Source organism: Bicyclus anynana, chromosome 7 (assembly GCF_947172395.1).
Source record: "Bicyclus anynana chromosome 7, ilBicAnyn1.1, whole genome shotgun sequence".
In the NCBI taxonomy this organism is placed as follows: domain Eukaryota; kingdom Metazoa; phylum Arthropoda; class Insecta; order Lepidoptera; family Nymphalidae; genus Bicyclus; species Bicyclus anynana.
The window spans coordinates 378,546-395,930 of record NC_069089.1 but is presented as its reverse complement, the minus strand read 5'-3'; the positions used below and the strand labels follow the sequence as shown (position 1 = coordinate 395,930).

The 17,385-nt window shown below is 29.4% G+C and overlaps 1 long non-coding RNA gene across 2 annotated transcripts in view; it reads left to right on the top strand.

The window, feature by feature from the left end:
- Nucleotides 1-2,632: 2,632 nt before the first annotated feature.
- Nucleotides 2,633-17,385, top strand: part of LOC112045055 (uncharacterized) — a 32,552-nt gene continuing 17,799 nt past the window's right edge. For both annotated transcript variants that reach the window (XR_008250970.1, XR_008250969.1), the window contains exon 1: nt 2,633-2,907. This is a non-coding gene — a long non-coding RNA (uncharacterized LOC112045055). The remainder of the gene's footprint in view (nt 2,908-17,385) is intronic.

The window sequence follows — 17,385 nt, the reverse complement described above, 5'->3', positions numbered from 1 at the left end:
GGTTTTTTGAAACACTTAATCGTTCTGTTTGTTCTTTGTTTCGTGCTAAGTTACAGATAGAACCATTTGTATATAATAGCTACCCATTATCCTGATCTGATTCTCATACAAATATCTACATTTAATATTAACGAAACAGAGAATATGTAGTTTAATTGAAAACATAAAAATATATTTGAATATGCAATTTCGAAAAGGGCACATGTCATATATTCTATACATACATCTCACAAATATAAAATATCTACAAATATATATACAAATATATAACAGATTTATTTTAAAATACATAATTTTAGTTTTGTTCTCATAATCTGGTATCCCCAACAATGCGCCATTTATTTGACGAACATTCCCGAACGTTTGTATTGATCGCCGCCCCGCTGCAGCTGCCTGGGATGTTTTTATATCCTTTGACTACAATATAGGCTAAGAGACGACAATAAAAGAATTATATTATTGTTAGCGATGAATGTTTTTTTACAATAAAATTATGTAAAATGAGGGGTCACATTTTCTCATGGTAATATTCTTAAGTAGATACAAAGAATGAATTGTATTTTTACTTTTAGCCAACGGTTTTGAATGCTTTGCCGTCAATGACATTTTATAGTAACATCATTGTTTGTCGTAGTATTTCGTCATCGAATTGAATATGCCTGACTGTCGGCCTCCGTGGTCCTGGATTCAATCCCCGGCTGTGCCGATTGAGGTTTTCATAATTAGTCCAGGTCTGGCTAGTGGGAGGCTTCGGCCATGGCTAGTACCCTACCAGCAAAAACGTACCGTTAAGCGATTTAGCGTTCCGGTACGATGTCGTGTAGAAACCGAAAGTGGTGTGGATTTTCATCCTCCTAAATTAAAATTAAACAATGTTATTTTATGTTTAAATAGATTTAAACTCAAACAATGTTATTTCAATTTTTTTTTTTTATTCTTTACAAGTTAGCCCTTGACTACAATCTCACCTGATGGTAAGTGATGATGCAGTCTAAGATGGAAGCGGGCTAACTTGTCAAGGAGGAGGATGAAAATCCACACCCCTTTAGGTTTCTACACGGCATCGTACCGGAACGCTAAATCGCTTGGCGGTACCTCTTTGCCGATAGGGTGGTAACTAGCCACGGCCGAAGTCTCCCACCAGCTAGACCTGGACAAATTAAGAAAATCTCAATCTGCCCAGCCGGGGATCGAACCCAGGACCTCCGTCTTGTAAATCCACCGCGCATACCACTGCGCCACGGAGGCCGTCACAATTTTTAATTAACCGACTTTAAAATAGGAGGTTTTATTTTAGACTAGAAACTATCTCAACCTTAGCAACGCCTTCAAACCGATCAGTAATTAGCACACAAATATTAAGTATTTTTCGTTTTATGGTGTTGTTTTAAGGAGATTTAAAAATATATTCTTCATTCAATCAATCAATAGGGATGATGACAGTATTTTAAATTGTACATAAATTAAGAGTATGCTAATAGTAAAGCAATTTTGTAAAAGGAACAGGGTATCTGCGATCATTACTTTCGGAGCTACAGGGATTTAAAGGGTCAGATTTGCGGCGCTGCTGCGGATCCCTGAAAAACGCCCCATACAAAATGGCACGAACTAATGACGTCGTAGGTAATGTTATGTTCGTTAGATTTGCATGTGCGTTCAAACAAAATTACTAATATCTTTATTATTTATGCGTTTATGTTTATAGTTCACATATTAAAAATTGTCACATTTAATGTAAGGAAGCTAAAACTGTATGAATTTTCATCTAATTACGATAAAAGATTTTTTTTTGATTTTGAAATTTTATAATCTCATTTATTTTGCAAATAGCCCAGACAATCTATGCTTTTTATGTATAAATTAATTACCCGAATGTATCATAAAAATCAATATATTCAAACCTAGTCATCATCACCATTCTGAGGTCAATCAATCAATTCTGATGCAATCAGTAAAATTTTTGTCTGTCTGTCTGTGTGTTCGTTATAGAAATAAAAACTACTCGAATTATTCTTCATACTCCTCGGCAGATTATAGTATACTTTCCATCACGCTACGATCAATAGGAGCAGAGCAGTGAAGGGTAATGTTGGTAAAATGGTAGAAGCTACTCGATTTTTACAGCGATACTACTGTAGGGTTGTATTAAAGAGGTTTAGGGGCGGATAAACTCGCGGGCGTCCGCTAGTTTAAAATATTTATGTTATGATTATATAATTATATGCGTTTTCTACCTTCCAATTTGTGTGTTGGTAACCAATGCACATGGAATATGGCTCTAATAAAGTTAATTAATTAGGAATTGCAACAAAATTATACATACTCACCTACCTAACGTAGGTACTTAACATTATAGTAAAATGTTTGTTTTATCCTAATGGAAAATGTTGGATCTTAGACTATGCCAATGCGGTGGAAAATTCTCGACGCATTCGTTTACTCGCTTGTACGTATAGCAGCATCTCTATCGCATGAACAAAGAACATTCTAGAACGATTATGCGACCGTATCGAGTTTGACGTCAAAATACGTAGTTTCTTACCTGACAAAGTGGCTCCCTAATTTAGTCGTATACAATTGCAGGGAGAGGGGACAGGACGAGCATATAAAAGCTCAAATTTCGCGGTGGGGCTACGATACCTTTTCCATTAGAGTAGTGGTAAGGTTCAGGTACAATATGTATTTTTAGGATTAATTAGAGTTAGGCGGAGGCTAATATCTAGTTAAAATGTAGCCAATATAGTGATATTATTTTAATTTTAACAACAATGTATTGGAATTTGGAGTTTATCCGAGGTGGCAAGTTCCGTTAGAATAAGATGGCGGAGTCATCGCCCGGTTGACGCGTATATCCTTGATAGCACTAGAATCTATCCCAGAAAGAAGGCAAAAGGATAAAAATGTAAGGTGGGTACGATTTTAAATATTTTTTTCTAATTTTAAATTGTGCAATAGATTTTCGGAACTTTTTTCCGAAATGCAGGAATTGCGTCGTTACATGACCTTGAGTCGTCAGTCAATATTTTTCGTTTGTTTTTGATAGGTATTTACTATGAGGATTTATATTAAGTATATTAATCGAGTTTTTCATAACGATTGGGTAAATTCCACGTATCATTTTATTGAATTGGGTAAACAAGAGCAAAAACAGCTGTTTTATAGCGGCCATTTTTGATTAGGTATGATTACACGATCGTTCATAATATTTATAACTGTGATTACAAATGATAACATTTTTATTAAGTAATTACTTACCTATTAGGTACGTACAGAGAAATTATTTTAATAATTAAGTAGAAAATATGTAGGTAGGTCGTGCAGTATAATTGCGTCTCTGTTACCTATCTGTGATACACAGGATTTTACATTTATATATTTATTGTTCTTCGTTATTAAGCATACCTAGGCAATACAACGGCTATAGGCGGCCATTTTCCAATAAGTAGGTAGGTAGGTCGATCTACAATCAGTCTTTAAACTATAATCAAAATGGAAAAATAAACAATGATGTGTAGTCACGAAGTGGATATCTTACATTTATTTTACTAACAGTCGGTCAGTTTAAGCTGAAATAGGTAGATTGACGCCATATTTTTATCGATCAATGCCTAACACACCCAGATGTTACCTAGCGGCCATCTTTGAATAATTAAGTACTTGTGCTAATTACTTTATGTTATATAAATATCGTCATCATTGTAATGATATTTTATCTGGTAGCGGCAATTAATAAAGAGGATAAACAAAAATAACATATTTTCAACGGGATAACTAACTGAAGCATTTAGCAGCCATTTTGTTTGCGGCCATCTTTATTATTTTTATTTTTCTAGAGGGTTATTTAGCAGAAACATTTAAAGAAGCATGGGGAAGCATTTTATTTTGTGACAGTAAAAATTGTTAAGACTTTGACTAAATAAACGAACGTCATATGCACTTCTTCCTACATGTAATTTATTTAGGCCTACCTTGGCAACTATTGCAATTATTAGGTAAACAGTTCTAGTCTCTAGATAAGAGTATCATTCTCATAATCAGTCAATAACAAAAATTATTTAGGTACTTTGTTTATTTCTGTTGGTTGTCAACTGATTACGATTTTATCAAATAAACAGATAGGGACGTTACATATAAAAATGTATTTATTTTTAATGGTTCTTATTTAAACTACAAGATTTGTCTAAATGGGTAGGAACCTAACAACCTACACAGATTTTTAAGATTCTAAGGTAGGCTTTTCCAAGAGGCCTTTTAGGTTTGCAAGAGGAGCTAGAGAGATAGTTTAGTATTATTTACACCAATACTTGGTTAGGTTATCTAGAATAGCTCAAAAACATGTTTCTCGGTCAATCAGATATTGCAAAGCCAATCTTTAAAAATTGTGAGTTTAGAAAATGTTAGCAGTAGGCAAATGATCAAACACATACCGAAGCTATTTCATAATAAGGCAAATATCGATATAGCTGGAGACGGCACAATAAATATGATCGAAGTAGGGGGTATTCGCACTATTCACAGTTAGTTTATTTATATCTCTTATAGTTTGATGATCCAAACCAAACGAGGGATCTATCTAATTACATTGACTCTCAGAACTTAATAAAAATAAAAGTATATTTTGAAGAATTGATTGAACTCGAATTAAAGGCATTAGGTGGATTCAAAGGTTAGATTTAATTAATAATATGGTAATGAATATAGAATCAAAATACAGAAAGCATAAAAAGATAAAAGTTAAAATAATAAAAGTACCAAAACAGTATATAAGACGTATTTTTGGAATGAAAGGTGACTCGAAATGTAGTTTAAAGTCTAATAGATATAATTTTTTATTTCAAAATATAGAAAATCCCGTTCATTTAACACATTAATTATAAAAAATATAGTCATTAAAGAAGAAAGAAAGAAAGAAAAAAGCTTTATATTAAAGCTTTATATATTTAGCTAGAACGAAAGTTCTAAGCCTCAAAACTTAGATAATCATAGGCAAAATTTATTTATGAAAAAACATTCACCCATATGGAAAAAAATCACATTAAAACGTATGTGTTAAATTTAGAACAAAAAAAGTATACAGATAATTAACTAAAATTAAGGTATATTAATAAGTGAAGTAAAAATTTTAGGCCTAAGTTTTCATTTCAAAAACAAGAGTTTTTAGAGAAAAGTGTAGGTAGTTTATAAGACGTTAATGTTAATGAAGGTGTAAATCAGGCTAAACATTTGATTAACTTCATAGATTCTACTAGTGAAATTACAGAAAATCTGTAGATACTTTATTATTATTATTTTATTTCGAAAGTTTATTTATTTAGGTAAAATACCTACTGTTAATAAGGCACTCTGCATGGTATAGCCATACTAGAAAAAAAATTATAGCAAACTAGACGCAAGTCATAATAATAAAAGGTATTAGAATTAGAACCTTAAAAATAATAATGAATAAAAAACAAACTTATTACAATAAAATGTACTAAGGAAACAAAGATTATAATAATAATAAGCCCATTTATTTCCAAGTGAGTACATGAATACTATAGAGCTAGGAATAGGGATACAGCTAAATGACAGAATCAGCAGATTCTAGTTAGTGTTAAGAAATGGATTCGTTTGTAAATTCATCTACAACAACTTGTAATTAACTGCTTATCACAGGCTTAGAGAGAAAGGTGTTTCCAGTAACATATGCACTTAATTTTAATAATATATAATTTACATTAACTTAGTACATTGCATAAAAAAATAGAAGAATGCAAAGGGATTAAGAAGCCCAAAATTTCTAGTGAATGGAACAAAACAAGTATACTCGTCATAAATACAGTATGTTAACAAACAAAAATGGATACCTAAATATACTTAACCAGATTGAAATCGGTTAAGTGATGATATAAATAAAAGGTACAAAATTATGTATATATTTCAAATTGCAAAATATAAAATGAAGATCAAAAGTGACAAATTTGATGGTTATTTCTCTCTTCTTTCATCTCACTATATGTATCCATGAATAAATTATTAATTAGACTATTATTATAATATTTTCAGAAAGAGAAGCAAACATGATAGTCAGTGATATGTTTTACAATGAACCAAAAAAAATTAAGAGTGAGAAAAAGTGATTGGATTAAAAATATTAAGTAGCAACTATTTAAGATTAGACTATGAATCAGTTTAAAAGTATTACAAATTAAGAAAATTCATAATATTGGTGGAAAAAATACCTCTACAAAGAACACAAAGAATATGAAATACTTATATTTTAAGTATATTATGAACTGTAACTTAATCTAAAATTAAAAATAATAAAAACTGAAAACATGCAACTTTTCTTGAAATTAGGTAACATTTATATATATATTAGTAAGATTAACTCTATAATTATAAATTTTGTTTATACATATATTAGGTCGCTTACGTGCAGGGAGTATTATATCGTAGTTTAAACTTTAGCTTTTCATGATATTTAAGGAGTTTTTCTTATAGTTTTTCAATATTACTCTAATATTTTTGTGGAATTATCGGAATATGATACCAATGAGTCAAATCAAGCTTACAGTGGAGACGTAGGTGGACTTGTTTATTAAAAATACTTTATATTTTTGTTAACTCTATAAGACAAAATACCGACTACATAAATTCATAATATGAAATATTGAGTTCCTGAATTGATAAAACAATCATAAAGTTAAAGTATTTTCTTTTTTTATTAATTGTATAATAATCTATACGTACTGCACATTGTGAGTTTAGGATAACATAGATAAATTCTTTATCGTACATACATATACACGTAAAGTGAGAGAGATTTGAAACTAAATGACATTTCATGACATGACATCTTTAACATTTTATATGTATAAAAACTAAATAAGTGTTTTTTTAAATAAAAAAAACAGAGTCCCTGATATATGAGCATTATTTGTCTTAAAATATCCAAAGAATATCATGAAAGTATCTTATTTTTAACTTCTGTTTTTAATTTAACTCAATAATAAAAAAATATAAGTTTAGCAGTAGAACATTTTTGAATTAACATCAAGAAAGCATTTTATTGATAAATTCTGCTAGTTTTTTTTCTACAAAGTAAGCATTAAAATAGTAATTGTATTAGAAAACTATAAGAATAAAACATTAAGACATGTAGTTAAGAGTATAGGCCATTGGTAGAGAATATGAAAATATCTTGAAATGTTAGTCGGTATTAGAAAATATATTCGCATTGAACAATAAACATTTCGATTTGGTTACTAAAGAGGTAATGGGTCAGCTTAGGCCTTTGATAGAGAAAATGAACATTATTCACTTTAAAATATCGAAAGCTTTTTATTTATGAATTTTGCTAGTTTTTATTTTTACAAAATACACGTTAGATATAGCAATCGTATTAGAAAATGTGAACATTAGAACATCAACAAGATAATATCTCGATTTAGTCAATGAGCATTATTTAGGAATCTTAAAACATACTCGTATTGTTTCGACAATATATAAAGATCAAGGAAACATGTTATTTATAAATTTTCTTATTTGTGCCCAATTTCGAATACAATATAAATACAGTTCAATTTCAATACTTATGAAATAATTAGGAGCTTGGTCTCTTGACGAAGAATAAACCCGTTATTAAAATTAAAATATCGAAAGAAAATATCGTACATCAAAGAAATATTTTAATAATAAATACTGCTATTTTTTTATTTTTACACAGTATTAGAAAACGTAAGCATGATATAAGACTAAGACAATTTAATTTAATTACTGAAGAGGTAAAAACGAACACAGGATTTTGATAGAGAAAGGAGTATGAAATTTTAAGATAATAAAGTATTAAACGAAGACCAATATTATAAATACAGATTACACGAGTAGTATTCCTAATTACCAGCACAGTACTTATATATTATGATAAATATTGAAATGACAACTTTAGAAAAGAAAAACAACTTAGTAGTAATTATAAAGACAAATTGACCGAACATTCTCCATACCAACGAATTTAGAAAACTTGTAGGTAGAAGTAAATAAGTGTAGGTGATTATAAAGTTTTAGAATATGGTTCGGTTTTTTCTTCTACACGTATAGCAAACTGTATGTTAGAAGTGGTATAACAATGTGTGGTGGTGATGTTTTACAACAAATACATGCTTGTAGGTAAATCTTAATTATAATATAAATATAATAGAATTTGCGAATATGTACGAAAAAAACACGGGAAGAAATAAAATACATTATTATAAAATTACTAGAAAAGACTTGTCGATTGTTTGGCTTTATTATACCTACCTATTAAAGTATTACAAGAAATTAATATGTTACAAGAAAAAGTTTTAAAGCAAAACAAATAATCGTAATTTGCGATAGAACTTCATATAACAATGGTAAAGAACATACAGAGATGACACATAAAATAGCTAAAAGATAATAAAAGGAGTACTGAAATGCGTCAACAGCTTTTTTTGGTTTATTTCACAACATGACGTTAAACGATGACGTAGCGAGGTTGAGTCTTTCTGGAAGTCTTAATTCCATAACGTTTAGTGTAAACAAAATAGATCCATAGATGTGACATAGAGAAGCGAAACAAATGATAATAATTTGCTATAGAACCTCATAAGAATTGTAAACAAAATACGGAGATTATACACAAAATAGCTAAAATGTAAGTGAAGTATTCAAATGTGTGTTTAATTTTTTTTGTTTATTTCACAACATGACGTAAACGATGACGTAGCAAAGTTGCGTCTTTCTGGAAGTCTTAATTTCTTAAATGATAAATTATGCAATAGAATGTATAGATTACGATGACAATTATTTTAAGACTTACTCAATGATAATAATTACATGTACATACATTAATTATTAAGTGATAGAATTAAGTACTACATCGTATATATAAGGGACCAATAAAATGTGACATAGGAATCAGAAACTATAATAATAATTTGTGATTTGTGATATCATAAAATCATAACATTATAAATGGTTGAGATCTATCTGGAACTCAAAGTTTAGAAATTATAATATATTTTTTCTAGTTAATTTCATAACATGACTTTAAACGACGAAGCGAGTATTCTAGAGTAGAATGTATAGTATTTATGTCAAAATAGACAATGTTCACATTAAAAGAGACTAATAAAATGTGCAATGGTGAAGTTAAATTTAAACAATTTGCTAAGATTTATTTTATTTATTTTATATCTAAGGAAAAATAAAGAACTTTGGTAGATGCAGGTAAAGCATATAATATGTATGAAACCTACAGATACATGAATGTTTTTTTTTTTATTAAACCTACACAGGTCAAATGAATGAAGTACTAAAATGCTTTAAAAGTTTTTAGTTAATTCCATAAAATGACTACGATGATATAGCGAGCGAGCATTAAAACCATATGAAGTCATTAAGAAAGTCAAATAGATATTTTAAGAAGAATTAAGCAAGCTATTTTAATACGAGTAGATATAGGTAAAAACAAAATCACTGACAAGATATAAACTAATTCAATTACGGAAAATATTAGTCTAATTAAGCAAATTAGAGACGAGATAGGGAATAGAAGCTTAAATAATAATTTGCGATAAATCTCATCATAAAACTATAACATTAAGAATGAATTAAAATATACTGAAACGTTGTTAAACAAGTTGCAACTTATTTCGCAACTTAAAGTTAAGTGATGATACTGCAGAACGACTATTAATTAACGTAACTCACAAATATACCAGTACATTAATGAAGTAATAAAATATAATAGTACTACACAAGAGACCAATAATATGTAAGACAGGGAAGTGAAGCTTATATAATAAGACATATACAATTTTAACATTATTAATGGTTTAGAACTTACCGAAATGCATCTAAAGTACGGTAGAAATTCTGTGATAACTTAGTAGGTAGAGGTACATATAATTATTTCACTTAAAGTATGAGAGAATATTAAATGATATGACAGAATCTCATAAAACTCTTATATTAAGTATGAGTTTGAATTAACATAGATGACATTGCATAGGTACGTAATATAAACTTACAGATAAATGGAGTACTAAAACACGTTGTCAGGTTTTAGCGTATATCTCAATATTATGTAAAGCGATGATAAAACAAGCGAATCAAAAATGGCCTAAAAATATGTATTATGTATAAATATAAAAAATAATAGTTAAAACTTACTGAAAGTTACACAGATATGATTTATAAGAGCGTATTAATAATAGAATGAAAGATGGAGAAGAAAAATTAATATAATTTGTAGAATAGTATATGATAATGATATTAAGATTTAAAAGAGAAACAGAATTTACGTAAATGATACAGTATAAAAAAGCTAGGGTTACAGAATTGCAGCATATTTTTTTTTATTTCGTTAGTTGTTATTTTACACATTGGTGAAGTTTATGTAAATTTTTACACAAAAGGTTTGGTACATTTAATTATCAGCTTCTAGCTGCTGCATAACAAAGTAATCAAATATTACATTATGATAACCTTGTCACATATGGAATTATTATGGTTAAGCGATAACATGTATAAACAAAATAGATCCTTAGATATGAGATAGAGAAACGAAACAAATAATAATAATAATTTGCGATAGATCCTCTAATAAGAATGGTAAAGAATATACGGAGATGCTACACAAAGTAGCTAAAGGATAAGTGGAGTACTGAAATGTGTAAACAGTTTTTTTTCTTTATTTCACAACATGACGATAAACAATGACGTAGCGAAGTTGCGCCTTTTTGGAAGTCTTAATTTCGCAATGTTTACTATCAAAAAATAAAATATAAATTATGTAATAGAACATATATGATTGTTATTAATTTAAGACTTACTCAATGATAATGATAAACACGTAACTACATTAAATATTAAGTAATAGAATATAACCTACACTTATATCCATGGACCAATAAAATGTGACACAGGAAACAGAAATTATAAAATTACAACATTTTTCAAAAGTTAATTTATTATTATTTATAGTATTTATGTCGAAATAGCATAGTATACATTAAAGAGACTACTAAAAAACCTAAGGAAAAATATAGAGCTTAGGTATATGCGGGTAAAGCATATATGTATGAAACCTACAGACACATGAATGATTTTCTCATTAAACCTACACAGGGCAGGTGAATAACGTACTAAAATGCGTTAACAGTTTTTAGATTGAGTTGACAGTTGATTCCATAAAATTATAAACGATGATGTAGCGAGCGAGTGTTAAAATCAAATAAAGTCACTAGGAAGTTAGATAGATATTTTAAGAAGAATAATGTAAGCTATAGTTAAAGATGAGATAAATAAAGGTAACAACAAACTCACTGACAAGATACAAACTAATTCAATTACGGAAAATATTAGTACACAGAAAAGACTAATTCAATTAGAGACGAGATGGGGAAGAACAGCTTTAATAATAATTTGGGATATATTCTCATCATAAAACTATAACATTAAGAATGGATTAGAAGTTAATGAAACGTGTTAACAAGTAGCAACTTATTTTACAATGTGAAGTTAAGTGATGATACAGCGAAACGTCTCTTGAAAATTAATTAACGTCACTCAGAATTTCTTACAGATTCACATTTTTTATTTTAAATTTTCTATAGTAATTATAATACACATACGAGTACAACAATGAAGTAATAAAATAGTTCTACACAAGAGACCAATAAAGTGACAGACAGGAAAGTGAAGCTTATATAATAATTTAATTATAAACAGATAAAACTTTAAAATTATGAATGGAACTTACCGAAATGCATCTTAAAGTACGGTAGAAATTCTGTGAAAAGATAAGCGAATCAAAAATATCTTAAAAATGTGCATAATGTATAAATATAAGAAAGAATAGTTAAAACTTGCTGAAAGTTACACCGATATAATTTATAACAGCGTATTAATAATAGGAAGAAAGATAATGAACGAAAATTAAAATAATGTGTCATAGAATATTATAAGATTGATTCAGAATTTACGTAAATGATACAGCATATAAGAAGCTAGGACTACAGAAATGCAACATGAGTTCTTATATTTAGTTAGTTGTTATTTCACACATAGACGATGATTATGGAAATTTTTACACAAAAGGTTTGGTAAATCTAATTACCAGCTTTTAGCTGCTACATAACAAAGTAATCAAATATTATATTATAATATCCTTGTCAGATATGGAATTATTATGGTTAAGCAATAACATAGTATAAACAAAAAAAAATTGAAATTTTAATACACATACGAGTACAATAATGAAGTGATAAAATATAATAGTACTACACAAGAGACCAATAAAATGTGAGAAAGGGAAGTGAAGCTTGTATAATAATTTAATTATAGACAGTTAAAATTTTAACAATTTGAAAAGTTAAGAAACTTACCAAAATGCATCTAACGTACGGCAGAAGTTCTGTGACAACTTAGTACATCTAATTATTTGACTAATAAACTATGAGATAATATTAAATTATATGACAGAATCTTATAATGCTCCTAAATTAAGTATGATTCCGAATAAACGTAGGTACGTAATATAAACTTACAGATAAATGGAGTAGTAAAACACGTCATCTGGGGCTTACTGTATTTTTCAATATGAAGTTAAGCGATTATAAAACGAGCGAATCAAAAATGGCCTAAACTAAAATGGAACTTACCGAAATGCATCTAAAGTACGGTAGAAATTCTGTGAAAAGATAAGCGAATCAAAAATATCTTAAAAATGTGCATAATGTATAATATAAGAAAAAATAGTTAAAACTTACTGAAAAATACACAGATATAATTTATAACAGCGTATTAATAATAGAAAGAAAGATAATGAACGAAAATTAAAATCATAGAATATTATAAGATTGATTCAGAATTATATATATTTTATATTTAGAAGCTAGGATTACAGAAATGCAACATGAGTTTATTTTACATATTAAAGTTGATTATGGATTTTTTATAGTTTTACGAACAATAGGTTAGGTACATCTAATTATCAGCTTCTAGCTGCTACTTAACAAACCAATCAAATATACGTATAGTAGATACCCTGTCAAATATAGAATTATTATGGTTAAGCTATAACATACTATCAACAAAGTATATCCATAGATGTGAGATTAAGAAGCGAAAAAAAAATCATAATTTGCGATAGATCCTCATATAAGAATGGTATAGAACATACGAAGATGATACACAAAGATGCGTCAACAGTTTTTTTAATTTATTTCAGAACATGACGTAGCAAAGTTGCGTTTTTCTGGATATCTTAATTACGCAATGTTTACTATCAAAAACTAAATGATAAATTGTTTAATAGAACATATAGTTTAATACGACAATTAATTAATTATTTAATGATTAAGTAATAGAATAAAGTACTACGTACAGATACATAATAATGTACATATGTAAAAATTATCATAAGGAAAAATATAGATTAATATAGGAAAAATATAGAACTTAGGTAGATAAAATATTTTGTTATGAAATCTACACAGGGCAGATAAATTAAGTACGCACTAAAATGCGTTAACAGTTTTAGTTGATTCCATAAAATGACTATAAACGATGATGAAGCGAGCGAGTATAAAAACCAAATAGTCATTCAGAAAGGTAGATAGATATTTTAAGAAGAATTATGAAAGCTACAGTTAACGGTGAGATAGATGTAGGTAAAACGAAACTTAGAGACGTGATATAAACTAATTTAACTATTGAACATATTAGTACACAAAAAGAGACTAATTAAATTAAAGACGAGATAGGGACAAGAAACTTAAATAATATTTTGCGATAGAATCTCATAAAACTAACATTAAGAATGGTTTAGAAGTTACTGAAACGTGTAAATGTAAAGTTGTGAAATAAGTTGCTTCTTGTTAACTTATTTCACAACTTGAAGTTAAGTGATGATACAGCGGAAGGACTATTGTACATTAATTAACGTAACTCGGAAATTGTTACACATTCACATTTTTTATTTAAAATTTTCAAGAATAATTAAATGTAATACGCATACGATTACATTAATAAAGTGATACAATATACTTAGCACACTATCTAGTAGTTTACTGCACTACACACTGAGACCAATAAAGACAGGGAAGTAAAGCTTTATAATGATTTTATTAGGGACAGATAAAATATTAACATTATAAATGGTTTAGAACACACCAAAAGACATCCAACGTACGGTAGATATTCCGTGATAGCTTAGTATAATTAAAAGAAACTAATGAAGTATATGATATGACAGAATCTCATAAAATTCTAATGTTATGTATGGTTTCGAATTATCGTAGATGGTATTGCATAGGTACGTAATATAAACTTACGAATACATGTAGTACTGAAACGCGTCATCGGGTTTTAGTGTATTTCTCAATATGACATTAAGCTGTGCTAAAGCAAGCAAACTAGAAATGGTTTAATTAATAATGAATAATATAAGAAAGAATAGTTAAAACTTACTGAAAGATACACAGATATAAGTTATGACAGCGTATTCATAATAGAATTAAAGATGAAGATGGAAAATTAAAATAATTTTTTATAAAATATTACAAGATAATAATATATTGATTGATTCAGAATTTACGTAAATGACACACCATAAAAGAAGCTAGAATTACGGAAATGCATCATTAGTTGTTTTATTTAGTTAGTTATTTGTTTAATTAATTCATAGCGTTAATTAGGCTTTTTTTTTCCGTTTTACAAACAAAAGGTTTGGTTCATCTTATTACCAGCTTCTAGCTGCTATATCACAAAGTAATCAAATATATAATAACCATGAGATGGGGAGCAGCTTTAATATAAATTTGCGTTATGTTCTCTTCATAAAACTATAACATTAGGAAATGGTTTAGAAGTTACAGAAACGTGTTAACAAGTAGCAACCTATTTTACAACGTAAAGTTAAGTGATGATACAGCGGAACGACTATTGAAAATTCATTACAGTAACTCAGAAATTCACATTTTTTTATTTTTTATTTTCAAGAATACTTATATGTAATACGACGAGTACAATAATGAAGTGATAAAATATAGTAGTACTAGAAGTGAAACTTTTATCATAATTTAATTATAGACAGATAAAGTTTTAACATTATGATTAGATTATATTTAGAACTTACTGAAATGCATCTAAAGTACGTTAGAAATTCTGACAACTTAGTACATCATCATATACATTTGACTAATAAAGTATGAGAGAATATTATTATTCTAATGTATGTATAGCCTGGGAAGACGAATTGGGCAACTGTAATGTCTTCCCGGGTATTGATTAAGTAAATAAATAAATAAATAAATAAATAAATAAATAAATAAATAAATTAAAATGATATGACAGAATCTTACAAAACTCCAATATTAAGTATGATTTCGAATTAACGTAGATGGCATTGCATAGGTACGTAATATAAACTGACACATAAATGGAGTACTAAAACACTTCATCAAGTTTTAGTGTATTTCTCAATATGACGTTAAGCGATGTTAAGCAAATCAAAAATGTTATTATATGTATAACATAAGAAAGAATAGTTAACTCTTACTGAAAGATACACATACATAGATATACTTTTTAAAAGCGTATTTATTAATAGATGGAGAAGGAAAAGATCAAGATTGAGACATAATTTACGTATAAAAGAATCTAGGATTACGGAAATGCGTTATAAGTTGATTTATTTAATTGTTAGTTTATTTCACACATTACTGGCGTTGAATATGGAAACTAACTTAGGTCTTGAGGATTTTTTATAGTTTGACAAACATCTACATCACATCACACGTCACATCTACTTACCAGCTTCTAGCTGCTATAACAAAGTAATCAAATCTATACTAATATTATAAAGAGGTAAAGTTTGTAAGTTTGTAAGTTTGTAAGTTTGTAAGTTTGTAACAATTTTTTGAAATTGGGTAATCTTCGGAACTACTGGACCGATTTTAAAAATTCTTTCACCAGTAGAATGCTACGTTATCGGGGAGTGCTATAGGCTATATTTTATATTTCTATCATATATAACTACTGAGATATCGCGGGTTTTCTCTTACAGGTCAGACCGAAAAACTTACTTATTCGCATGCGCTGCCTCAACCATTGCGTATAACTGAAATAAATGTATGGAGGCTTTTTGAACCTTTAAAAGTTCTACAAAAAAGTCCGCGACACCATATATCTATCTTTTATATTTTAGCAGATATAGTACCTTTAGTACTTTAATAAATTATTTAAATTTTAAATTAAGGTTTACGTCATTATTTACACAACTAAACTTAAATCCTTATCAAAATAAATTATTTAATAATCACAAGGATATTATAGAGATAAGATTTGCCCTTTACAGTATGTTAATTAGTTATATAGTTTCGGAGATAATACAAAATTTCTGAAAGTCGCAGAAATGCCGCTATATGACGTCCCGCGGTTTCAATTACGTGGTTCCCGTTCCCGTATAAATATGAGGACCAAACATAGCCTATGACACTCGCAAATAATGTAGCTTTCTATTGGTAAAAGAATTTTCCAAATCGGTCCAGTAGATCCAGAGATTACCCCCGGCAACCACACAAACTATACCTCTTTATAGTATTAGCATAGAAGTCGCTTGGGAAATTTTAGTCTTTTGGTCATTGCACCACGCACAAAAGGCTGGACCAATTTTGCTGAGGGTAGGGATTGGATAGAGGTAGGGAAGGGGTAGGATAGAGGTAGGGTAGGGGTAATTTAGGGAAAGTGTAGGGTAGGGTAGGGTAGGGTACGGATAAGGTAGGAGTAGTGTAGGGTAGGGGCAAGGTAGAGGTAGGGGAATGATATGGAACGTATAGGGTAGGGGAGGAGTAGGATAGGGGTAGGGTAGGGTAGGGTAAGGTTAGGGTAGGGATAAGGTAGGTGTAGGGAAGGGTTAGGGTTAGCGGTAGGGTAGGAGTAAGGTAGGGGTAGGGTAGGGGTAGATTAGGAGTAGGGTAGGATAGGGTATGGATAGGTTACGGGTAGGGTTAGGGTAGGGTAAGGTGGGGGGAGGGAAGGGTTAGCGTTAGCGGTAGGGTAGGAGTAAGGTAGGGGTAGGGTAGGGTAGGGTAGGGTAGGGTAGGGTAAGGTAGGGTAGGGTTGGGTAGGTTTACGAGCAGGGTAAGGTAGAGGTAGAGAAGTTTACATCAATTTTTACGCGGACGAAGTCGCGGGCGTCCGCTAGTATATAATAAACAGAATACTAAATTGTACTGCCTTCTGGGGCACTTTACCACTGGTTGACATCGATTCTGAGGAATCGACCAATCAAATCAGGACGTTTTAAAAATTTTAAATTTAGGTAGGTAATTTATAATTTGTATTTTAAATTTAAATAGCTAAATAAAATAA